Genomic DNA, 27,057 nt, shown 5'->3' on the forward strand with positions numbered 1-27,057 from the left:
AGTAAGAAGAGAAGATCCAACAGGATGGTGACTAAGTTGGTGAAGATTTAGTTAGAGTGTGTAGAAAACTAATAAGGTTGAGGAGATACCTTACCAACAGGGACGATTGTATTGAGATGTCACAAGATTCACTTGTAACTAGATTACTACTTTTGTATTTGATGTTTTCATGGTGAACATTGAGTTGTAGCTCAGTGCAGAGGTTGTAGCTCCTTGGGTTGGTGCCCTAAACTTTGTAATAGTGTTTTCAATGTGAGGCTAGATTGGAGCAGTAGACTCTAGCAACATTCCTCACTGATGTTTTTCCCATCTTGGGTTTTCCTCGTACATCCTTGTGTTATGAGATGCCTCCATGTGTGTGGTTGTTTTGAGTTGTTCTCCTCACTAACCAGTTTGTCTCCATTGTGTTAGATCCCATAGCTAGTATACACACATAATTTAGTCAAAGGGAAAAAGATTAAGAACCACTGACTCACACCCCCCTCTCAGTGGTACATTGTGTCTAACAATTGGTATCAGAGCAGTAGGCTCCCAACTAGATGAGCTTTCTCTAGCTTGGGTAGGTTCTAGCCTAAAGACACAATGGTTTGTTTAGTATCATTCCCTACTCCAATGTGTGATGGTTTAAACTATGCTATTTGGATTTACAGAATGGAAGTCTTCCTGTCCACCCTAAGTTATGATGTTTGGATGGCAGTTGTAAATGGTCTCCCTAGGAATGTATGTCCCCCCATCAGCACTGAAGAAGAAAGAAGATGCTTATTTAATGAAGAAGCCATAAAGGCTATACTCAGTGGGCTCACTAGTGATGTCTCCTCATAGGTGGATAGATGCAAAATAGCAAAGAGTCTATGGGATAGACTGAAGATGCTTTATGGAAATGAGTCATGCACTGCTAAATCAGATTGTGGAAGCATGAAGAACAACAATGTTAACACATGTGGGAGTGTTGACAGCAGATGCATCAGTTGCTATAGTTTTGATGAAGAGGAAACTCATCTCTTCATGGCACAAGAGATAGAAAGTGATGCATAGATATCCAAGTGTGACAAGGCTGATAGATCCCACCAGCAAGATGTGTTTGGGGGTGATGATGAAGATGAAGCCGAATTAGATCTTGAAAGAGAACTAAAGGAAAGGAGTGTAAAGCTCATATTAGAGTTGGATAAGTTCCATGACAAGCTTAAGCTAAGAATGAAGAGTGGTGTTGCATGGAGGAATAATGTAGACCTGAAAGGTAAAGGGAAAATAGGTGAAGATAGCTTCACTGGAAGCAAGAACATGAGAAAGCAACCTAGAAGGCCTTTCACCAATAGAAGACAGGACGATATTGCTGCCCACACATCATGCCAAGTGTGGAAGAAGGAGAGATCTGATGGAAGACTGACAAAGAATGGACAACCCTAGATCCACTCCCAGAGAAGTAGAAATAGTGAGGTCAAACTGGTAAAATCACCTCATGTCTAGCAAAACAAATTTGTAAGTAATAAGCCACCTTTCTCTGGATATTGCTTTAAATGTAAAGGATTTGGTCATAGGGCAGATGAATGTAAAATAAGGCCAAAGAATAGATTGAGTATTCCTCCTAGGAATAGCATGTTAGATTGCAAGAAAAGAAATGCATTTGAGCATAAAATATCAGATTGTAGAAACATGCATATGCCCACTCCCGATTATGCTAACAAGAATCCACTTACTGCTCCTAGAAATGCAAATGTCGTATGCTATGACTACAATGGGTTTGGCCATAAAAATTATGAATGCAAGAAGAAGAACTTAGCTTCCTATGGAAACTCGTGGAACCATCCTAATCAGCTTAGAGATAGTTCTAGGACATATGAGCAGCAAAGACCAGCTTGGAACAAAATAAAAAGTGTTCCTGCACATGCAAATAATTTAAAGAAACCGGTAACCAGCAAAAATGATGTGGTTAGAGGAAGAAGAGCTAACTAGTATGTTAGAAGGTTCCTCAATCATGAGGTTGGGATGGATGTTGTGTGTTACTATATCACTACTTTCATCTATATTGGAGATTCTAGAAGTGCAAGGATCAATCAACAAGAGAAGAAGAAACTTGCCCCTAGACTAAAAAGGGGAAGAAAAGTGAGACCAAGCAGACATGGAGGAAGAAGCAGGAAAATAGGACCATGGACCGACATTGTGAATTTAATGCACATGTGATATGTCCTATAGTTTAAAAGAGATGCATGACTTAGGGGGAGTTACATATTGATCAGATCATTCACCCCTTAGTTGAAAGTGGTTAAGGAAATGAGCAAGATGCTACCGGTAAGAGGAAGAAAATAAGATGGCAGTGTGTGTGTGTGTAGGTACCACTTTGACTACACATGGAAGATGGTCTACTGTTATAGGTGAAATGAATGGTAGGAGAGGAAACTAGATCCGAGAAACAAAGGTAAATAGGAAAGTGGCCTGGTAGACACAAGAGACCAGTATGTGAAGCATGTTGCCAACATAGATGTTGATCAGTGTTGCTCAGATATGTAAGTTAATGAGTTGAGGGGTCATTGTAGTAACTTTGATGACCAGGATGGATGTGGTTATGTCTCGGGTATTATTGGAAAGGACCTGAAATGACATGCATTGGTCTGGTAGCTCATCTCATGTGGATGCATCTTTTTGAGTCAACCAGTTGGATAGTTGGCATTGTGGTCATGATGGTAGAGGTTACAGGTACTAAGGTGAGTACCATTTTGAAATCTGGCAGATGAGAAATGAAGACCAGAAATCAATGGTTAAGGGGGAGTTCAGAGCTATATCCTTAGATTGATATCAGGTAGACTGAACACAAAAGCAGATCAAGTAGATGCTCAAAGAAGGAATGAGACCGGTGTTTGTTGTGAAGGGTTGTTTGGTACCAGAGATTTCCATCTCAAGTGTTGTTGTTTGAGTTGATATTGTGCATAAGCTTCAAAGTGGTAGATGCACCTGATATTAAGGGGATAAAGATTCCTGTTAGTGCTCAGTAGATAATGGGAGAAATATTATCCTAATAGTGCCCTTTGCCATTGTAGTCAAAGGGGGAGAAAGTTACTATAGTATACCGGATACTACATGTGTTGACATCAATGCCAAAGGGGGAGATTGTTGGCAGTGTGTTGTCATCGATGTCAATCAGTATAGGATGTTACCGGTATCACTGACATTGATGTTAGCTAGTGAACAAGAGGTTGTTGATATGATGTTGCATACAACCAAGGTGAAGAGATTGCATGATGAGAATTGGTCATGCTGAAGTGGTAGAATACTGCTTGGTACACCAGAGGAGAAGTAGGAGTATGAGATCAGGAATACACACCGGACATGCAAGGTGTGCTACCAGGACAATGAAGGATGAATGAGGAGTTGAGATGATGTGTTTGTCATCTTGACAAACCAGATGAGAGTAGAATAAGGTTGATACCAGAATACTGAAGAGAGGTTGATGCAAAATAGTTGGAGTGTGATGACTTGATGTCATCCATGTGTCTCACCGACAAGAAGGAAAGCATGTTTCCCTTTGGAAGACACATTTATAGGAATCTGTATTGGTGATAGTTGACATGTTATGTCAATCAGTGAAACATCAAAGAAGAGACAAGGAAGATAAGGTTCTCACCTGATAAAGATGGAACTCATTGAATGTTGATGACATGATCTCATCAAGAGTGGTAACCAGTATGAAATCCTATTAGTAATATGGATAAGGTGGAGGTGCAAAAGACTCCTACCTAATGAGAATGTGCATGTGTTGGATTGACATGTCTGAAGACTAGTTTGAGGGTTACACCGGTAGATCAGGAAAGGTCATGACAAGAAGGACAACTGGCAAGGTGTCATATGCTAGTAGGGTTTGTTTACCAGTAGATGAAATTGGTTATTTAGGTGTTTGGTGACCAGGCATGAACCGATAGAACAGTGTGATCAGGTGGATATCAACAGTAATGCCACATGAGGACAAAATGGCAAACGTGCATGAAGTGGTGGATGAAACATGCACAAGTTGGTGAAGTAAGGTCAGTAAGGTAGTTGGGATTTGTTTGACATTAATGGTGACTACAAAGCTCAAGGTAGAGTTGTAGAGTTATGCGGCTTGAGATCCAGGACAAATTTATTGTGCAGATCGAAGTAGGCAAATGAGATAGCTGGGTCATTTATAGTGATTGACTGAGAAAAGTTGAAAGATTGATTGCAGGCTACTGAAGAAGGAAGGCATGTTCTGGAAGGCATGCAAATGGTGGATATGTATAGATAGACATCTCTAAGTAGTGATTTGATCAGATTTGATTGGATTCAGTGTGCCTTGTGATCAGTGGATAAAACCCTAAGGCGCCAAGTTTGAATTGGTTTTTTTGGTAGGAAGTTTGGGTTATAAATACATGAGTCTAAGAGATAGATCGTGCTGCTGAATGGAAGAAGATCGTGTTGTTGCAAAGTGACTAAGTGTTACTTTTGGATGTGAGAGAAAAATAGCCAAGTGCTCAACAAGTATCTAAGAAGAGAGTAAGAGTGAGGGAGAACCAGGTTGAAGTGTTCAACTAGTAGAAGAGAGGAACTAGTAGTGTCCATATGAAAAGGTGAAGGAAGCTATAGAGTAGGCATACATAGAACCAGCTAAGTATAGTATTGGTGGAGAGCAGCAAAGAGCTGAAGGAAGTGAGAACTGGTAGAGAGAAAGGTGAATCAGTAAGCAGTAGTAGTGAGAACAAAGAGTAGTGAGTAAGAAGAGAAGATCTAACAGGGTGGTGACTGAGTTGGTGAAGATTCAGTCAGAGTGTGCAAAGAACCAATAAGGTTGAGGAGATACCCTATCAACAAGGATGATTGTATTGAGTTGTTAGAAGATTCACTTGTAACTAGATTACTACTTTTGTATTTGATGTTCTCATGATGATCACTGAGTTGTAGCTTAGTGCAAGGGTTGTAGCTCCTTAGATTGGTGCGCTAAAGTCAGGGGTTCATGCTCCTTGGGTTAGTGTCCTAAAGTTAGGGGTTGGTTCTCCTTGGGTTGGTACCCTAAACTTTGTTATAATATTTTCATTGTGAGACTGGATTGGAGTAGTAGACTCCAGCAGCATTTCTCACCGAGGTTTTTTGCATCTTGGGTTTTCCTCATACATCCTTGTGTTATGAGATTCCTTCTTGTGTGTGATTGTTTTGACTTGTTCTCCTCACTAACTGGTATGTCTCCATTGTGTCAGATCCCATAACCGGTATACACACACAATTTAGTTGAAGGGAAAAAGATTAAGAACCACTGATTCACCCCCCCTCTCAGTGGTACATTGTGTCTAACATGGCCAATGGGGGATAAAAGTTTTGCCTTATCCTTTTCCAGTGGATCCCACCTTTTAGTCACCATGTCACAGAAAATAACCATCGAGCACTTCTAAGTTGTGGTATAGCAATTGCCACGAGATCAATAGGAACCTACTTGATCTTTAGGAAGCCCGATAGAGACATAGGAAAAGACATAAGACTTAGGCAAAAATTAAAATTATTAGACTCCACCCAGCCTAGACATTAAAAGGGCCCCCTCTTGACAACACAGAGACCTTTCCACTTAAGTGGAAAATTAACAAGCAAAGACCTTTGGTGAATGAAATGGACACATTGAACCATGAACCTTGAACTGAATTGCAAATGGTTCAAAAAAAACATAATGCATTCACACATGCTTATTAAAAAATATTACAAATCCATGACATCAGCAAGAGAAGCAGTTGAACCTAAACCTTGAACAAAAATGGCTGAAGGGTTCAAGTTCAAAGCGAAATACAAAAGCACGCCATAGAGGTTTAATTTTTCAAATGCCTACATGAAGAATCAAAAACCCAAAACCCTCAAAATTTAATAGGTCCCAATAGGACATACACCTACTGTTAAATATTTTAGAATTTTTGGAAGTAAATGTTATATCAAAAGGGATGATTCAATTGGGAAGTTTGATCATAGATGAGATGAAGGGATATTTCTTGGATATTCAATTCAAAGCAAATCATATAGATGTTATAAAAAAAGACTGCAAAAAAACTGTGGAGAGAGCAAATGTGAAAGTGGATGAGTAATACATAAATTAGTCTATATCATATGATAGGGAACCGGTAGTGGAAATGATCATAACTACACCGACAATGCCTAACTGGTACAAGACACTGAGACAATTACAATAGTACAATCAGAAAATTCAACTCTGACTGATGAGTAGAATAGTGAACCTGAAATTGAGAAGATGCCAAGGTATGTAAGGTTAAATCATTCTAAAAATCAAATCATTGGAGATAGGAACAAGGGAGTTATGACAAGAAGACTGACAAATGAAGAGGTATGTCTTATTTGTCAAATTGAACTGACATCTATTGTTGAAGCTTGTAAAGATAAGCATTGGTTAAAGGCTATGGAAGATGAATTATATTACATAGAGAAGAATGAGACTTGGACTTTAGTTCCCTGACCTAAAAATAAGAATGTTATTGGAACTAAATGGGTTTTTAGAAATAAAATAAATGAATATGGTCAAGTTGTAAGAAACAAGGCTAGATTGGTTTGTAAAGGATATTCTCAAATGGAAGGAATTTATTATGGTGAGACATTTGCACTTGTAGCTAGAATTGAAGCTGTTAGACTATTTCTTTCCTGTGTAGCTTATAAGAACTATAAGGTCTATCAAATGGATGTTAAATATGCATTTTTGAATGGTGAACTTGAGAAAGAGGTATAAATTAAGCTCCCTAATGGATTTTCACTGATAGATGATAAAGATATGGTTTGTTGGTTGAGGAAAGCTTTATATGGATTGAAACAAGCTCCTAGAGCTTGGTATGCAAGGTTGGATAAATATATTTTGAAGCTTGGTTTTACTAAAGGTAATGCTGAGAGTAATTTATATTATAAGATCACTAATGATGATATTATGATTATTGAAGTAGTTGTTCATGATATCATTTTTGGAGGTGAAGATAAATTGTGCATGGAATTCTCTAATAATATGCAGAATGAATTTGAAATATCCATGATTGGTGAGATGATATTTTTCTTAGGTTTGTAGATTACTCAAACTGACAAAGACATTTTTATCTATCAAACTAAGTATTTAGGGGAATTGTTGAAGAAGTTTGGTATGGATAATTCCAAATCAGCAAGTACTCCTATGGTAATAAGTGAGAAATTATCTATCAAAGACACATCTGCACTGGTAAATTTGACAGGGTATAAGTCTATGATTGGTGGCTTGTTATATCTAACTCAGACTAGAATGGATATTATGAATGCGGTAAGTATTGTTTCAAGATATCAAAGTAATCCTAAAGAAAATCATCAATGTGCAGTAAAGAGGATATTCTGGTATTTGCAAGGAACAACAGAATATGGCTTGTGGTATTCTAGAGATGATAACTTCACTTTATGTTCATATACAAATTTAGATTGGGTAGGAGATACTGATGATAGGAAGAGCACTTCTGGTGGATCTTTCTTTCTTGGAAAGAAATTGGTTTCATGGATCACCAAAAAATAGTCATACATTTGTTCTGATTGATTGAAAAATTGGTTTTAAGGACCCAAAACCATTACAACATAGTTAGAAAGAAAGTTGAGAAAATAGAGTCCACATACAGAGCGTTTGGTCAGAAGACTAGCAAACAGAAAAAATAGCTAAACAACAAAAAATAGCAAAGAACCCAAGGAGACACTACATAGTAATTTTCTTTAGCAGATCCTCTGCCTTAGTCACCAACTCATCATAGGTCACCCCAACTACTTTTAGCTCCTCCAGGTCCTTATTCACTTTCTTTTCCTTCCTCTTTCCATGGGTACAGGTTCTGGGACCTTGGGCTTCCCCTGTTCCTTCAACATCCAGGTCAATTTCTTGGGTTTCCTTTTTGTCATCAAGCTTGCTGATGAGGGTATGGGTGTTGTTGGCTGAGATTTTCAAAATGTTGAGGCTCTGCTCCACAATGTTCTTGAGGCACTCCTCTATCTTGTCCACTTTGGCGATTGTGTTTGAGAGCATTTTTTCACTAGTTTCCTTCAAGGTTTTTCTGTCCTGTATCTCCTTTTCAATTTTCTCAAACTGGGGATTAAAGGCATCTCTGATGTCTTCCACTTTAGCAATTGTGTTCTTTAGATCTTTCATATAATTGGCCATAGTGTTCCCCTCTCCAATGTTTGTACTCATCTACAGTTTTCTTATTCCCATCAATAAGTCATTCTATGGTTTTCATAAAACCCTTCAAGGCCTAGGGAGGAGGACCAGGAGAGGGATTCACTTTTCCAAGGGTTATCTATTCATCTTTAGAGATATGGAGGGCAGAAATAGTGTCGGCAGCCCTGAGAGTCTCCTCCGTAGTCTCCATTTCTAGGCTTTGTTCAGCTTCCAGGGTCCTTGTTTTCTTGTCCTCTTCCAGTTCCTTGCCGGTCTCCTCTAGTTCTTTGCCAGTCTCCTCTGTTTTCTTTTTCTTCTTCCTAGGTTGGGCTTGGTTCATACTTTTTTCCTTCAGCACCCCGTTAGGGTTCTTTCTCTCCTTAAGGAAATCAGAGTACTCTTCTTCTAAAGAAATACTAATCAAGGGTTTGCTTTGGGGCTTTTTGCTCTTAGAAGAAGAGGGTCTTGATTTCCTCTTCTTACTACTCTCATACTCTAAGTCGTCAGAGCTTTCCTCATTATCAGTCGAGGAATCATTATTTGATTCCTCCTCCTCTGAGAAATCAGAATCAGTCATTTCTTCTTCCGAATCCACAGAGAGTTGCATTCGGTTGATTTTACTAGCCTTTAAATGGTCATAAATGAGGACCATAAGTCCCTGGTGCATTGCAGTATCACCCCGAGGATTTTCTTTATAGGCTTTTAGGGAGGCATTCATAGAATAGAGCAAGAAGTAAGGGAAATTCACCTTATCATTATGCCTAAAATGATTTAAGAGGACAAAATGATACCCATATACTTTCATAAACCTACCATCTAGAGTTATATACCTCATTAAAACAAAGAGAATTTCCCGCCAGGGTTTTGCAAAAGCCTTAGGTGGGTAATAGGTTTTACTCAACTTTACTAGTCTTTTCTTCTCTTTCTCTATGATTGGGTACCTTTCAATGGCTTCCCTGCTGACCTTCTTGTCTCTGTAGAAGTTGTAGCCCTCCCTTTTGAGTCCCATCATTTTAGCTATTAAATCTTCATCAATTTCCACCAGTTGGTCGCCCATTTTAAGTATGCCCTTCTTCCAATTTTTGTAGAAGAATCTAGTTATCTTTCCATCATGGCCATGGAGTCTCTCAATGAAGCTCGAAAGACCACCCTTCTGCAAAATTTCCCACACCTCTTCTTTCTATTTCCACTCCTTGCAACTGCTTGGCTCATATCTTCTCCTATTTCCGCCCATGGTGTCATTTCTCACAGCCAAGTTTAGATTATAGAACTGGTGAAACAGAGAGCTTTTCGAAGTTAAAACAAAAACCCAGAAAGTGTGTGTAGAATTAATGATCTGATGGGTTATAACACACGTTCTGCTGGCTTTGATGTTATAATGAGTAATTCCCTCATTATCAAAAGTAACTCGAAGTGCTTACTTCAATACTTATCATAATTGCCCTATCAATCAAAAGTCTTTGGGGTACTTTGATATCATTCATTAATTATAATTTGTCTGATATCTTCAAGGAGACCACTCTCACATGTCCACGTGGTAATAGCCTCATTCTTAACCACCACATTTGCAGCCCAATCAGCAAAACAGTTGGCCTCTCGATAAATATGGGATATGTGGCAATTTTTGAAGGTTCTAATGATATCAATGGCAGAAAAAATTATATTGTGAATCGAACAAGAGGGCTTTGAGGTCCCATTGAGACACTTAATTATATTATTAGAATCCCCTTCTATCTAGAGATAGGGATAGTTCCATTTTTTGGCTAGAATAATGCCTTGAAGGGCTGCCATAGCTTCCGCTTTATGATTGGTTTGAATGCCAATAGGGACAACAATCAAACTTTTGCAAATGCCTCTGTCATCTCTGAGAATAGCTCCACAGCCTGAGGGACCTGGGTTTCCTTTGGCTGCTCCATCAAAATTGATTTTGAGCCAACCTTGGAGAGGGGTTTGCCATTTAACTTCAAGCCTTTTATTTTAGCTGATATTATGACCATTAGTGATCTTCATATTCCAAGCTCTTAAGATGTTTGACTCCAAGGAGTTGTTAGAGTAACAAGAGACCTCCATAGTTCCCATATTTTCCTAAATATCCCTTTGAATTATCTGAAAAACAATGTCTTGATTTAAGGACACATCCCTGAATATTCGGTTGGTTCTTTCCTTCCAAAGACCCCACAAAATGTGTGGAAGAGAGAGCTTCCACATACATCTCAGAAAAGAGTTGGTCCAATGAATTTGCCAGGAAGAGAACAAATCTTTGATGTTACTGGGAAACACCCAAGCTAGACTAAAGCTCTTGAGGAAGCTTTCCCAAATAGAGGTTGAGAAAGAACAGTGGAGGGCAAGATGGTCCACTGACTCTTCCTCTTGAAAGCACAACACACACTTGTTTGAAAGGGCAAAACCTCTGCATTTAAGGTTGTCAACAGTAAGGATCTTATTCTGGAGAATAGTCCAGAAGAACAAATTGATTTTGGGAGTGAGACCTTTTAACCAAGCTTTAGACCAAAAGGGATTCATAGGAGGGGAGGGAGAGAGGATACAATACATAGAAGATACAGTAAAAATACCTTTGGGGTTATATTTCTAGATCAGGGAATCCTCTTCCTTATTCAGCCAAATAGTAGACAATTTAGGTTTTGAGCTTAGAGAGACTGGGATGAATACTATCAATGTTCTGCCAATTGTTCCCATCCTAGTAATCTGCCACTAAAGTACCAAAAGAGCTAATACAAGAGGGGGCATGGGAAGCCCACTCATAGAAATCCATAAGGGGTTTGTCAAAAAGTAAGGGATCCTCCCATAATCTAACTTTTCTACCATTTCCATGTTTCCATGTCACACCTTTAGTAATCACATCTTTACATTTAGAAACATGGTTCCAGATATGGGATCCATTTATGCTGAGATCCAAATTAAGAAAAGAAGAAAGAGAAGAGGATAGAAGAGAATACTTACTTCTCCAAATTTTGCACCATTCAGAATTAGAGTGAAACCATCTCCAAGCTTGTTTAGACAAGAGAGCTTCATTTAAAGTGTGAATCCTCTTGAGCCCCAGACCACCTTTGCTTTTTGGCTGGCAGACCTGATCCCATGCCTCCAAGGACATTCTTTTCTTTTCCTCAACCCCAGACCATAGGAATCTTCTTTGAATTTTCTCAATAGCTTTAGCATACTTGACTGGAATTCTAAATAAACTAAGAGCATAAATGGGGATACTTTGAAGAGTAGCCTTAAGGAGAAGGATCTTACCAGCTTGACTTAAGAGAGCCCCTTTCCAACCTACAAGTTTTTTGTGAAATTTATCAACCAGCGAACTCCAATAGGAGTCAGGAGGGGCAATCCCCATGGGGAGACCAAGGTAGGTAGCAGGAAGGTCAACAATCTTACACTCTAGAATTCTGCTGATCCTTTGTTGTCTTCTCTCTGAGGTATTAATGAAAAAGACATCACTTTTGGCCTAGTTAATAAGCTACCCCATAGTAGAAGCATATTTACACAAGGTACTCTTCAGAACTTTAGCTATTGAGATGCTTGATTCCCCCATAATTATTGTATCATCAACAAACTGCTGGTGTGAACAAATAAGGTCAGCAGAAGAAGGTTGGAGGCCCTCAAAGGATCCTATCTACACCAAGTTTTCCATAGTCTGACCAAAGCATTCTGCCATAATAATGAAAAGCATGGGGGAGATAGGATCTCCTTGCCTAAGACCTCTCAAAGCTTGTTTATATACTACAGAAGTTGAATATGTTGTAGCAACAACTAATTGCACTCAAGTCTTGTGGATGAAGAAAAAATTGAAGGATATCAACATAAATTATAGTGAACCGGTAGTTATCTATTGTGATAACTCTGCAACTATTGACATGTCTAAAAATCTGGTAGCTAAGACTAAGCACATATCAACAAAACATAACATTTTGAAGGACAAGGTGGAAGAAAAGGAAGTCAAATTAGTTTATGTGAACACTAAAGAACATATTACAAATATATTCACTAAACCAATATCTAAGGAATCATTTGAGTATTTGAGAGGTAGGTTAGGGGTATCTACCCCTTTGATAGAAACTTAATTGATGGAGTAGACCATCAGTCTGGTATGCATCATCAACTTTATCCTTTTCTCTGGGTTGATGTAGGGATGCTACTACTCAGGGGGAGTAGTCAAATTTGAGATTCAGAGGCTTATATTCTTCCCTTGATATTTTTGTCAGATTTTAGGCATTGATGTCAAAAGAGGAGAGATAGTGATGTGAAAAATAAATTCAGAACTTTACAGAGATATTATTCACAGGGGGAGATTTATTGATATTCAGAGCTATATGTAGGAGATTGTTGGTTGTCTTCCATAGGGGAGCCTTCTTTGGCATTTCCTAGTACTTAGATATTTTTCACATCTAATGTTGCCATCAATTCCAAAGGGGGAGATTGTTGACAATGTGGAGGAATTGATTATGTGTTACATTGATGTCAATTCTAGTTGTTTTGGTTGGTTACCAATAGACAAGTTTTGGTTATTGGTGGAAGATCTTGTGTTACCGGTAAGTGTTTAAGGTTTAACTGACAGATCTTTTACTGAGAATCTTTGATAGAATGCATAATTGGTGTTGGTGCAGCTTTTAGATGGAATTAAGGATGTAGAAGGTGATCCTTGATCATGCCTCAACTGAATGGAGACATTGCTTTGGTGTGAGTGGTGGTACCTATCTAGGTTATGGACCAGTATCATGTTAACGTGTTCTCTACATGTTACCATGATGTTTTATGGGTTGGTTATTGTTGTTTTGATCTTAAGCTCATATGACATATCATTGTAATATGGATATATGTAATGATCTTATTGTAATATCTTTTAGGTGGCTAACCTAATTGGTTTAGGCCTTACGGTTTGTATAAATTGATGTAAGATCTCATTGTAGATCATGGTATGGGAATAATATGTTTCATGGTAGTGGAATGTAATATCATATACAAAGGATATTTGGTCGATCATAGGTGATCAAATTGGGTTTAAGTAAGAGGTCAAAGGCCTCTAGTATTGAGCTTAACCAAGACTATAATCAGGCATGGTAGATGCTATCTCTAGCAATTCATTCTTCTGGATTGTTGTCCAATTATCTTGAGGTGGTTATAACCTCTCTATAGTTAGTGAGACTCTTTTCTAATGAGTAGTGTGCTCTAGGCAGTGTGCCTTTCTACATGTGTAGGCCCCTCTTTATATCACATACTTTTTGTAGAACTATCATCTGACTATGGGTAGGCTTTCCAACATGGTTTTTCCCTTTACCAGTTTTTCCATGTACAAATGATGGTGTTATGTGGTATGGTTGGATTGTGTTAATTCTCTATTTCATTCTTAAGTTTTATTGCTTACCGGTATCCATTTCTATTATTCCGATATTCAACGTTTATGTGCTCCTATTAAAGGTAATATATTGGTTTGATTAATATAATCTGCTAACAACTAATTCACCCCCCCTCTCAATTATCCATCAATTATCCTAACAAACATAATCACAAAAACATTCACCACTTGACATAATATTTTGACATGGAAACCCAAATGGGAAAAACCATGGTGAGATGAGCCTTACAAGATAACTATCTGAACTCTTTTGAAGGTTTCCCTGTTAGGAGCTAGGCTTGTTAAAGCTTTACAAAAAGCCTTGTTAAGAATAGATCCTATTAGGGACCACCTGGTTAAGGGATTGACTATAATTCCTTGTTAGAAGCAATATCCTATGAGGAGTAACCTCAATAGAGGATTTGAAATCCAAGCTAATGGACCACCTTGTTAGAGGATTTGAATAACACCAAGCTTGTTAGAGATTACCCGGTTAGGGGATTTTACTACTGTAATTGTTAGAAAACAATAGAAGTTTTCTTATCTATTTGAAGAGCACTTCGCTTGCTTGTTCAGGTCCTTTTCATGCTCCTATCTCCCTTTACTCAAACTATAGATACATCATCCAGTTTGGCAACCAGACACTCAACTAAAACTTTACCAACTCATAAACTAAACAACTCATCAACCTTATAAATAAATCAATTAGGTCAGTAATACAACAAAATCCTAATTCTCTCATAGTGATTACAAACAAGTTGGTTCAACTATGACTATTGGATTACATAACAATCTCTACACACCATTCAAAAATCCTCGACCGCTCATTGATCACTGCTTCATCAAACTTAGTAACTCATCACGTGCTTTGCATTACATTTAATATACTTTCTCATTCCCTAGAAAAAAAACATTACCTAGATGTGCCAAAATCACTTTGAAACTCTTTTCATACAATATGCATATGTGTTATAATCATTACCACTCATCATCAGATCATAAACCAATATAACCAATTCACCAAACTTAATCAGTTAGGGTTTATCAAAACAATAGGCAGGGTTTACCAGTTCAACTCTCCAATACTTAGCAATACCGGTTCACTCCACAAACTTACTTACCAGTTACAATTCCCTTTCACTAATTCTTCCTACCAGTTACAAAACAACATTACTAGTGAATTGACATCAATGACAACATAACATATCATTAATGCAATTTTCATGCAAATTCCAACAAGATTGGTTTATGTGAACACTAAAGAGAAGAATGTAGATATTTTCACTAAACCTTTTCCCAAGGAGTCATTTGAGTACCTAAGAGACATATCTTAAGTTTCTACCCCTCCGGTAGAGATTTGATTGATGCAGTTTGGAATCAGTCTAAAATGCATTATCAGAGATGCTATTCATTCTGGCACCGATGTAGGGATTCTATTGCTCAGGGGGAGTATTCAACTTTATGATTCAGTGGTTTATGTTCTTTCTTTGATATTTATGTCAGATTTCTGACATTGATGCCAAACAGGGAGGATATTGATGTGCAAAAGAAAAGAAATTCAAAGATTTACAGAGATATTATTCTCAGGGGAAGAGATATTGATATTCAGAGTTGTATGGGGAATATTGTTGGTTTTCTTCCATTGGGGGAGACTTGTTTGGCATTTCTTGGTACTTAGATGTTTTTCATATCTAGTGTTTCCATCAATGCCAAATGGGGATATTGTTGGCCATTTATTGGAATTGATTATGTGTTGCATTGATGTTTTGTCATTGATGCCAACACTAGCTATTTGGATGCTTTACCGACACCCTTGTGGTCCTGGTAGGTTGAGTAGTTTCTAGTTGACCTAGATCTGGCATGATTTGGTAGGCTCTAGTATAGTTTGGTGATGGAATTGGCTTGTTCATGATACTCATGCTCATACTTGATCAGTTGGTTTTGGGCTAGTGATCAAATTCTATCCTACTTGCTTAGAAGCTTGGTTTCTGGTTCCAACAAGGGTTTCACCGGTAGAGCTTTTGGTGGAGATCTTTGATGAATTGTATAAGTGGTGTTGGTGCATCTTTTGATGGACTTTCAGGATGCTATTGGTGATTGATTTCGAGACTTGGAGGATTAAGATCATTGTTGTAGCATGTGGACCTATACTGAGTCCCAGTTGATCTAGGTTATGGACTGACTTTAATGTAATGTTTTGATTGGTCCTCTCTTTGTATTTTCAGGATGACTTATGTATTGGATATTATTTGTTTCATCTAAGGCCAATCTAGTTTGCAACTATGTAATTTGTTTATTATCTGGTGGTTGACCTAAATGTTTATGGTTGAGGGTTTGTATACATAGATGTAATATCTCATTGTAAATTATCATGGTTATTGTTAGAGGTCATGGTTAAGGAATGTAATATGTAGATAATGTAATATCATTCAGGTAGAGGAGTTGGTTGATCATTGGAGATCGAGTTGGGTTTATGTAAGAGGATTTACTCCCTCATTATTGAGATTAACTAGAACTATACTCAAGCATAGGAGATGCTATCTTTTGCAGTTCAATACTTCTTTAGATTGTAGTTTGGATTTTAATGTAGTCAGTGAAGCTCCTTTTGCAATAAGCAGTGCGCTCTAGGCTTTTGGCCTTCCTACAAGTGCAGGACCCTCAATTGTAATTCAATACTTACTGCAGAAGTATTATCTAACTATGGGTAGGCTTCCCACCATGTTTTTTCCCTTTACTGGGTTTTCCAAGTACAAATCTTGGTGTTATGTGGATGGTATTTATTCTATGATTACTATTTTGGTTATGGACCAATTTAATGAAACGTGTTATTGGATCTCTTCGATGTGTTTTCAAGATAATTTATTGGTTGGATAATATTTGATTGGTGTTAGGCTGACATATTTTATGAATTATGTAATAGGTTTATTATCTAGGTGGCCAACCTAATTTTTTAGGTTTGGGGTTTGTATATATATGCAATATCTCAATTTAGATCATATGTAAGCAAGCGAATAATGTAATAATCATTCATGCAGAGGATTTGGTTGATCCTAAGTGATCGAGTTGGGTTTAGGCAAGAGGTTTAAGACCTCCAGAACTGGAAGAGGTTTAAGAGCTTAACCAAAACTGTACTCAAGCATAGGAGATGCTATTATTGCAGTTCATTCTTCCTTCTGATTTGTAGTATGGATTTCTTAAGTAGTCAATGACGCTTATTTTTTGATGAGTAGTATGCTCTAGGCTATTTCCCTTCCTACATGTGAAGGACCCTCAATTTTTAATTACATACTTACTGAAAAAGTATTATCTTACTATGGGTACGCTTCCCACTGTGGTTTTTCCCTTTACCAGGTTTTCCATATAAAAATCTTGGTGTCACATGGATGGTAACTATTCTCTTCATGTTGGTTGTGCTTAATTATTATATCGACTACTCTGGCAATTTATTTTTGCATTCCAGTATTGATCTTATATGTTCTGGTAATAAAGTTTTGAATGCTTAAGGTTTGGGTAATCTGGTGACACCTAATTCACTCCCCCCTCTCAGTTGTCCTCTAGTTATTTGAACTATCTAACAAAATGGTTATTGAATCATTTAAGGGGTCAAAATGATTCACTCAAAACTTCTGACTCTTTCTTTTCTGCCTTATTTTTCTTATCTATATGATCAACAAACAATGAAAATTTGCAAATAGTAGACAAAATTTTAACTCTGATCTTTAAGGCTTCTTTGATCTCATCCATGTTCACAGTAAGACCTAATCTATCTCTGTCATAGACTAGATCAATGTTTCAATCCTTTTCTTCTCATATTATTTTTCAACATTGAATATATCAGCCTCTCCAAGCTCTTCATCTGATTCCTTGTAGATATAGCCAAATGGTCCAATTTCTCAATAGGAGTATAAATACTATTAGTGTTAAGTCTCCTGTAATAGACTTGAAAATATCTCAACGACAGTCTATATTATTTGTGCTTCTCTTTTCTGAGCTCTCATCATTTTATTATTTTCCTTAGATTGCATAACAGATCCAATCTCCATCAGCTCAGTGGTAATCATCATATCTATATTAATCAGTCCTTGAATAGACATAGTGCCATCATCTTCATCGTCATCTATTATCGTCTTTGATGTAAGTGATTGGATTTGCACTTTCTACTCATGTTCTTCTTTCTGCTTCTCATCTTCATTCACCAGTTGTTTTGTAGTTGTTTGTGTAGACACATAAAAATGTCTCATTGATCATGTACTAATTATTCCTCTAATTGATCAAATAATTCTTTAATTCTTTAATTAAGTTAATTAATCATATTCTTCTAATATCATATTCCTCATAATCTTACTAATTATTCTATTTTCTATTTCTATAATCATTTAATCATTTTAACCATTTTCTAATGTTAGTTAAATATTTATTATTTAATTATTTCTAATTTTTAATTCCATAATTTAAATAATCTTTGTTATTTAAATAATTATGTTCTCAATTTCTATCTCTAATAATCTAATCATTAACCCTTTTCTAAATATTAATTAAATATTTATTATTTAATTAATTGTGATTTAATCCTTTAAGTTAAATAATCTTTATTATTTAATTAAAGTCCATTTCCAGCATAATTAAATAGTTTCTTTAAATTATTTAATTAACTAATTAATTCTTCCATTTCCAAATCTCCAAATTCTAATTTCATATTCTTCTAAATTCTTCCAAATTCAAATACATGTGCATGATTTCAAAAACCAAATTAAAAATCAAAGTCAAGTTCTAAATATATTCAAATGCTAAATTGAATTAAATAAATTCAATTATATGAATTAAAATGTCATGCAAAGATTAAATTGAAAATCTAAGTTAAAATGCAAGCACATGCTAAATTAATTAATTAAATCAATTAATTAAAAAATTAATTATCTCTCCAATCTCTATTTTCATCTTCTAGTTCTCTTTGTCATCTTGTTTATTTCCTCCAATCATCCTTTTTCTTCCCTCAGTTAGTTTTTTCTCAATTAGTTGACTCTATTGATCTATTCAATCTATTCTGTTTCACCTCCAAGTAAGCAGTTCAACTATCAATCAACATGTGAGCTCACCTGAGTTCCACCTCTTGATCAATCTATTCCATCTTTCAATCAATCTCATCCAAAAATCTATAAATTGAGAATTCAATCTCCATTTTCAATAATCATGAACTTTGAATCTTTGTGTCACTTGCAGGTTACCAACCCAATATCTAAGAGACATCATACCACAAAGAAGAGAAGAGAAATGGAAGTTATATGCAGTCACGGAATAGGGAGTCTTTAATTGATTTTATTTATAATTCCTATTTTGCTTGATTGTGTTATTTCATTGTCTGTTTGTTAGAATTCTTTGATTAGATAGGGATTCGTGATTTCCCTTTGATTCTAATTGATATTCATTTAAGATGAATTTTACATGCACACATTTTGGTGAACCCCTCATTATGAGACAAAAATCCCTCGGTGTTAAGATCTTTGGATCTTCGGGGTAAGAGAGACTGGCATGCCCGAGAAGTGTGTGTCATGGAGTGGAGCCAGTGCTACCAGACTCTCTATCTATCCATCTTGTTTCTGTATTTTACTGTGGGGGCCTCATTGAATGATGTCCACTTTCCAACCTAAGATTGTATTATGTGCTTTTTTATGTGTCGTTGTGTCAGACTAGTATTGAGTTAGTCATTTGGGCTATTTCAAGCCCTATCCTACGTATCACTAAATTCTCTAAGATTGTTTGAAAACCTAATTCAGTCAACTATATCTACCTCCAAACAATTGTTCTCAGATTTGGAAAACCACAAAACTTATCATACACATAGAATTACTGAAAACAAAGTCCATTTTTGAAACCCAAAACTCAAAGTTTAACATACTTGTGACCTTGGGAAGTCCTTGCATAGTCCTCACTTACATCCTTACTATCATCACAAATGCTTATGTAGTCCTCACTTACGTCCTCACTATCATCATAAATCCTTGCATAGTCCTCACTTACATCCTTACTATCATCATAAATCCTTGCATAGTCCTCACTTATGTCCTTACTATCATCATAAATCCTTGCATAGTCCTCACTTACGTCCTTACTATCATCATAAATCCTTGCATAGTCCTCATTTACATCCTCATTATTGTCCACAGTCGCTGCATAGTCCTCATCTTACGTCCGCATTATCATCCTCATATACGTCTTCATCTAGATCTCATATACGTCTGTCTTAATCCATTATCATTTATAGAGTCATAGCAAGCATTGCAATGGGCCTACTAGGTGATTGTTTGTTCCCCTTCGAACAACCTAATCTCGTACCAAATGGTGGTCAATGAGAAATAATTGACGGTCTAGCCAACTTAGCTTGGGGTTCAAGGAGAAACAGACCTTGGTATATAGGAGTCGAGTATGAGATAAATATTGAGTCTAGGATTTCCCATAGAATTAATAGAGAGTTGAGACAAAATGACTAAGACAAGAAATGGAAAAACTTACAATACAGAAATCCAAAAATGCTCAACAGGTCTCGCATCAAAATCCCCAATAGAGAGTCTAGTCTAGTTTTGCATACCTCATATCTACATCTACAGTCTAGCATTAATCATTGTCTTACATAAAACCACCTCATATAGTAGTCTTAAATGCCCATCACAAGGTCACAAAAGGAAAAAGGTATAATGGACCCAAACAACGACCAGTCTGTAAACCCAACTTGGAATATGGACATATCATCTACCCTAAATGAATTACAACAACATTTAACAAAAGAAGAAATTGAATCAGCTCAACAGGATCCACATGTCCTTATGATCTTATATGCACTTATACATAGTGATAGAAACAAATATCTCTCTTTGTTATTACAAAATGGGGCGAAACTACCTGAAGATTTTGATGTCACAAAGATCTTACCACTAGGAAAAACTTTAGGTCGCGATAACAATCAAACACCGCCCATAACACAAATGCAAGCATCGACCTCTATTTTTCCTAAAAACGTACCTATCCAAACAAATGTCAATACAAATGCAAACTTTCAAACAAGTGCATCATCTTGAACGATCAATGTTAGTATACCAACATAAAGCATATCGATAATATCAAGTGTCTCAGCATCTATTCAAACACAAGTAACAAGTGCAACCCAACCTCCGGTTTCCTATTCTATAGGATCGACATGTAGTCATCAAAATGCAAATCTAGGTCTTACCAATACAACAAGTACAAATCCACCAACCATGGGTTTGCATATCACTTATTTCATGGTACCTAGTGGAATGCACAACACACAAAATTATAATCATGGTACCTTCTAACAACCTCCTAGTTATGTAACCACAAATCTTTTTGTGGGACACACACAAACACAAGGTGTACCTTTGACCCAAATGGATATTCTAACACAACAATTACAAAATTTGCAACAATAAATGATGACCATATAGACTAGTAATGATAAAAAGAGCTACACAATGCAAGACTTACATCCTTATCCTTTTGATCACACATTATACATGCCGCTTTGCACCTCCATTTCAATTGGTGTATTACAAATCCTAAAAAAAACATAGTCGACCTTGTTTGAATAGGAAATGCATCTTCATCATGCATATTGCATTAACATAGGTCATGTCAAAAATTCATTTATTTCCACATGCATTTTGCAGATCATCATGTCATACAGGTCTGCACACTAGGGGCATAACTGAAAAAATCCAAATAATCATATAAAGTCCTAAAAAACTTGTTAGTATCATTCCAAACCACATTTTGAAACACCTAAATTTGACAGATATCGAGGGAAGGGTGATCCTAGAGACCACATCAAAGAGTTTTTTATGATATGTATAGAGGTTGCAACAGAAGATACTTACTTAATGAGATTATTTCCTAAAAGTTTGGGGGTCCCGACTTTAGAGTGGTTTTCACATTTACCACCAACCATTGCATGATGGGGAGAATTAGCTGAACATTTTATTGCAAACTTCTCACATAACATTGAAACCCCGGTTACTTTGATGGACTTGTGTGCTGCTAAACAATATGAGAATGAAACATTTGCATCCTTCATACAATGATGCAGGGCTCTCTATAGAGGTGCAAGATAGTTATCCCAGAAATAGAGCAAGTGGATATGTTCACAGAAAACTTCATTCCCAAGATTAAATATCCGATACAAATGCAATGTTTAACCATATTCAAAAAAATCACAGAAAAATCTCTAAAATGTGAGAAGGGACTAGTGGAACAAGGTCTTATTGAGTTTGGCAACACCAACAACAATGACAAAGCTAAGTTTTGGTTGAAAACAAAAATGTGACCAATGATGGTATTGTAGATGCCAGAATGATAAACAAAACTCAACTGGTTTTATCTTTGGGAACGATTCAATAATCCAATCCACATATAGGGAATAACACAACCTCAACAAATGTAAATGCTACACAAAACCTGAACACAAGGTACCCCAAGGTAAATGCAGCAAGAACAAATTACACACCTCTAGGAGAACCTATTGAGTCAGCACTCAAAAAGTTAATACAAAAAAACATGATCACTTTACCAAATATAAGACTATATGAACTAGGTCCTTTCAAACCCACATGATGGAATGATAATGATTTCTGTGATTATCATTAGACTAAAGGTCACAAAATAGCAAGTTGCTACAAACTGAAAAACTTGGTCCAAGATATGATAGACCAAGGGGACATCACGATCAATACTGATAAAACCTCAGCAAACACAAATCATACAATTTTTAAGGATCCATTTGTTAAGCATGACAAAAGGAAAGCTACCACATCAGGTACTTAAGACAATACAACTACTACAGAAAGGTCTCATACGACTACACTATGCATGCCATTAGCTTAGGAGATATAGTAAACAATGATTCACAAGAAACACTTGACCAAGATGAGAAATAACAAGACACTCACACAGATGGTACCAAATTTACATGATATCAGAGGCACCAGAGTACGATGATGATAGAAATATTTGTCTAAGAGACTGGGGGCATGATCAACCATCTCATTCAGGTTGGTTTGAAGATTAACTCATAGAACACATCATGGATGTCAAACATAAACATAAAGACTATGAAGAGGGATTTAACATAAATCTTGATAACACAACATATGATACTGACAAAACCTGTAAGTCATATGATATAGTGGCTATGATCACCATAACTCCTAGAGACAGAGACTGTGCAGTAGTTACTTGTAGATGAAAAGGAACTTTACAAGGAATACCATAAAATCATCCACTAGCAGTAGGGACCTATAATGTTGTTGAACAACTTAAGAAAAGTTTGGCACATATATCATTATTTGAACTTTTGCATATTTCACCCACTCATAGAGCTATACTGGAAAAAGCACTTCAATATTTGGAAGTGGACAGAGATATAGATAAAAATTCCTTCCAGACTATGGTAGGAAATTTGACACAAGGCACATGTATTACATTTGTTGGTATTTTGGTATGGTTTTGTCATTGATGTCAACACCTACTAACACTTATCAACTCTGGCACTTTGGAGAATCAACAACATTCACCAGCAAGCAAGTCACTTAAGCACAATGATGGTATCTGGTACACTGATAGGATATAATGGTCACCGGCACGTGGAATGGCATGGAAAACACATGGTTATGTTGAAGACATCATTTGGACACTTTGTCTTGAAGACTTATTCATTGGTATATTCATATTTGCATATTTGTTGTTACCAACAAATAGGTCTAGGTTATACATTGGTAGGATTATCTTTTCCAGATCAGTATGGCATGCTTTGAAGATGACTTATTATTGTTGTAAATGCATTAAGCTAACATGTTGAATCACTTATTGCATTAGATATTGTTTTTGTAAATTGATTTTATTGTAATATCCTTTAGAGCCGACCTACTAAAATTGGTCCTAGGTTATGGTATAAATGAAAGATCTTATTTGTAAGATCAGATGTGGAATGCGAAAAGGAATTGTGTGAAGGTATATGTGAGAATAAGCAGAGCTATACACACAGACATCATTTGAAGGTTGAAGGAGGGTTTTTGTGAAGACAAGTAGAACTACACTGATACTGAATCCAGCATAGAAAGATGCTAATCTAAAGCACTACATTCATATTGGATTTAACCATCCAACTGTAAGTCAGTGTGACTTCCCATTTGTGATTGAGCAGTGAGCTCTAGGTGCTTGGCCTTTCTGCATGTGCAGACCCCATTTGTATACACTTACTATCTGCAGTAGTATCATCTGATTGTGGGTAAGGTTTCCCACTGTGGTTTTTCCCCTTACAGGGTTTCCACATACAAATATTGGTGTTATGTGTTGTGGATGAATTTGTCTTTCTGTTTCATGCATTAATGCTTACCGGTATTGCAATTAACTATTAAAACTGTCTACTGGCATAAAAGACTAGTTTACCGGTACTAAGCATTAAAGTTGGTTAAGTTGTTTTGGTTTAAATTTATTTGACAACTGATTCACCCCCCCTCTCAGTTATCTCCAGGACCTAACAATTGGTATCAAAGCCTAGTCCTCTTTTACAAAAGTTTAATAGCTTGAGGAGACCCAATGTCTACTAACTATTTCAAGAAGGACAGTCCTAAACTTGATGGAACCAACTATGGAATATGGAAGATTAGAATGGAGAAACATTTGAATTGCATTGAAAAGGATATCTGGGAAGTTACAAAGAATGGCTATACTACTCCTAGTCCCAGCCAGCCTAATCCAACAAACTTGGCTAAAGATGAGGAAAATGATTGCAAGGCAAGAGAAACACTTTTGAGCGCTTTATCAGATCAGCAAATCATGGGATTATCAAATAGGTCTACTGCTAAAGCTATTTGGGATCATTTGGAAACACTGAATGAAGAAGATTCCACAGTCAAAATTGCAAAACTTGAAAGCTTCTGAGTTAGGTATGAAAATTTGAAAATGGAAGAAGATGATAGGATTTCTGCTTTTATGGATAGAGTTAATGAAATTGTTTTGGGTATTAAGTGTTGTGGAGGAACCTTAAGTGAAGATGAAATTGTTTCAAAAGTTTTAAGAGGATTTCCATCAGCATACAAAATGAAAGTTACTGCTATAAATGAACTAAGAACAATGCCTAACACATCAATAACTAGGAATACATTGATTGGAAAACTATCAACCTTTGAAATTGAGGAATTTGGTCTTGTTACTACTATGAAAATTGACTTAGCTTTTAAAGCTTCAACATCATCTACACCATCATTTGACAAATATGATTGGAAAGGATTTTATGCAAGATAACTTGAAGAAAGTAGGAGAGAAAATGAAGAACTTGAAAAGCTTGAAGCACTATTTGCAAGGAAAATGCCTAAAGGTCCAGTTGGAAGTATGGAGGTAAAGCACCCTTTAAATGTTTCAACTGTAATAAGATTGGTCATATGGCATCTAGATGTCCTGATAGACATGCTAGACTAAGAGAAGAAGCTAGAAGAACATACAAGCCTAACCCTGAATATCAGAGATACAAATTTAAGAAGAACAAAGACAAATCTTGTTATCTTGCTGATGAAGGAGTCACTAATGATTCTGATGAAGAACTAGCAGACAATGGATGGGCTTCTGTTGCTATAATAGAAGATCAACTGGCATCAGTAGAGTAGGCCTTGGCAACTAAAATTGAAGTTAAGGATGAATGAATCATTGATTTAGGATGCTCACATCATATGATTGGTGATAAAAGTAAATTCTTAACTTTTCAGGAATATAATGGAGGTCTAGTAAGATCTGGAGATGATAAAGCTTGTTTGATCAAAGAAAAAGGTACAATATCTCTTGATGGTAAGCACAATACTGATAATGTCTATTATGTTGAAGGTTTAAAGCATAATCTTTTGAGTGTTGGTCAATTAGTTGAAAAAGGATTTCAGTTACAATTCAAAAATGGAAAATGCAAAATCATGAACAGAACTGGTTTGGAAATTGCAATCGGTAATCAGGCTAGAGGTAATATCTTTCATTTGAATAACAATGAAAAGACATGCTTGATTGCACATATTGACGAAAGTTGGCTATGGCATAAGAGACTCTATCATGTAAATTTTGATTGAATGGTAAAGATCAGTACTACTAAGGCAGTTAGAGATTTACCTAAGATTGTCAAACCTCACAATCCGATATGTAAGAAATGTCAATTTGGAAAACAAGTTAGAGCCACTCTTAAAATTATTCCAGAAAAATCAAATAATGCTCTTGACTTAATTCATACTAATTTATGTGGTCCAGCTAGAACTAAAAGTTTACAAGGTGATAGATATTTCATGCTAATCATTGATGACTATTCTTAGAGAAAAATCATAAGCACTTGGGAAATTCAAACTATTAAAAGGAATGGTAGAAAATGAAACTGGCAAGACAATCAAATGTCTAAGATTAGATCAAGGAGGAGAATTTACATCTAAAGAATTTAATACTTTCTGTGAAGTGAATGGGATCAGAAGACAGCTATCAGCACCTCAGACACCACAGCAGAATGGCGTTGTAGAAAGGAAAAATAGAACTATCTTGGATGCAGCTAGAAGTATGTTATCTGAAGCAAATCTACCACATGTGCATTGGACAGAAGCAGTAAGTACAATGGTCTATACATTCAACAAAGTTCACATCAAAGGTGAAACCAGTAAGACCCCTCCTGAACTATGGTTTGGTATTACTCCTACTCTTAAATATTTCAGAATATTTGGAAGCAAATGCTATATTAGAAGAGATGAGTATATTGGAAAATTTGATCCTAGAAGTGATGAAGGAATATTTCTTGGTTATTCATCTAAGAGAAAAGCATACAGATGTTTTAACAAAAGATTGTAGAAAATTGTTGAGAGTACAAATGTAAAGATTGATGAACAATTCAGAGGAACTTCAAGGTATATAGACTTTGAACCGGCAATAGAGATACTAACAAATGAACCTACATTGAACCCACCAGCATAGAATGAAGATCCATTTACACCGGTATCATCTGAAAATTCCATAGTAACTGAGGAATAGCAGCAAACAAAGACACCCTAGTATGTAAGATTGAATCATTTTGAAGATCATATAATTGGAAACAAATATAAATGAGTTATGACAAGAGGAAGATTGGCAAATGAAGAGGTATGTCTTATTTCTCAATTTGAACTAGTATTAATTAATGAGGCATGTGAAGAAAATTTTTGGATTAAAGCTATGGAAGAAGAATTAGAACAAATTGAAAAGAATAACACATGGACATTAGTTCCCCAACCTAAAGATAAAAATGTTATTGAAACCAAATGGGTATTTAGAAACAAACTTAATGAAGATGGTAAAGTAATCAAAAACAAAGAAAGACTAGTGTGTAAGGGATACTCTCAGAAAGAAGGAACTTATTACAATGAAACCTTTGCACTGGTAGCTAGAATTGAGGCAGTTGGATTATTCTTGGCTTTTGCAGCACATAAGAACTACAAAGTATATCAAATGGATGTCAAATGTGCATTTCTAAATGGAGATCTTGAGGAAGAAGTTTACATTG

This window comes from Cryptomeria japonica, chromosome 3, assembly GCF_030272615.1.
Source record: "Cryptomeria japonica chromosome 3, Sugi_1.0, whole genome shotgun sequence".
NCBI classification, from domain to species: domain Eukaryota; kingdom Viridiplantae; phylum Streptophyta; class Pinopsida; order Cupressales; family Cupressaceae; genus Cryptomeria; species Cryptomeria japonica.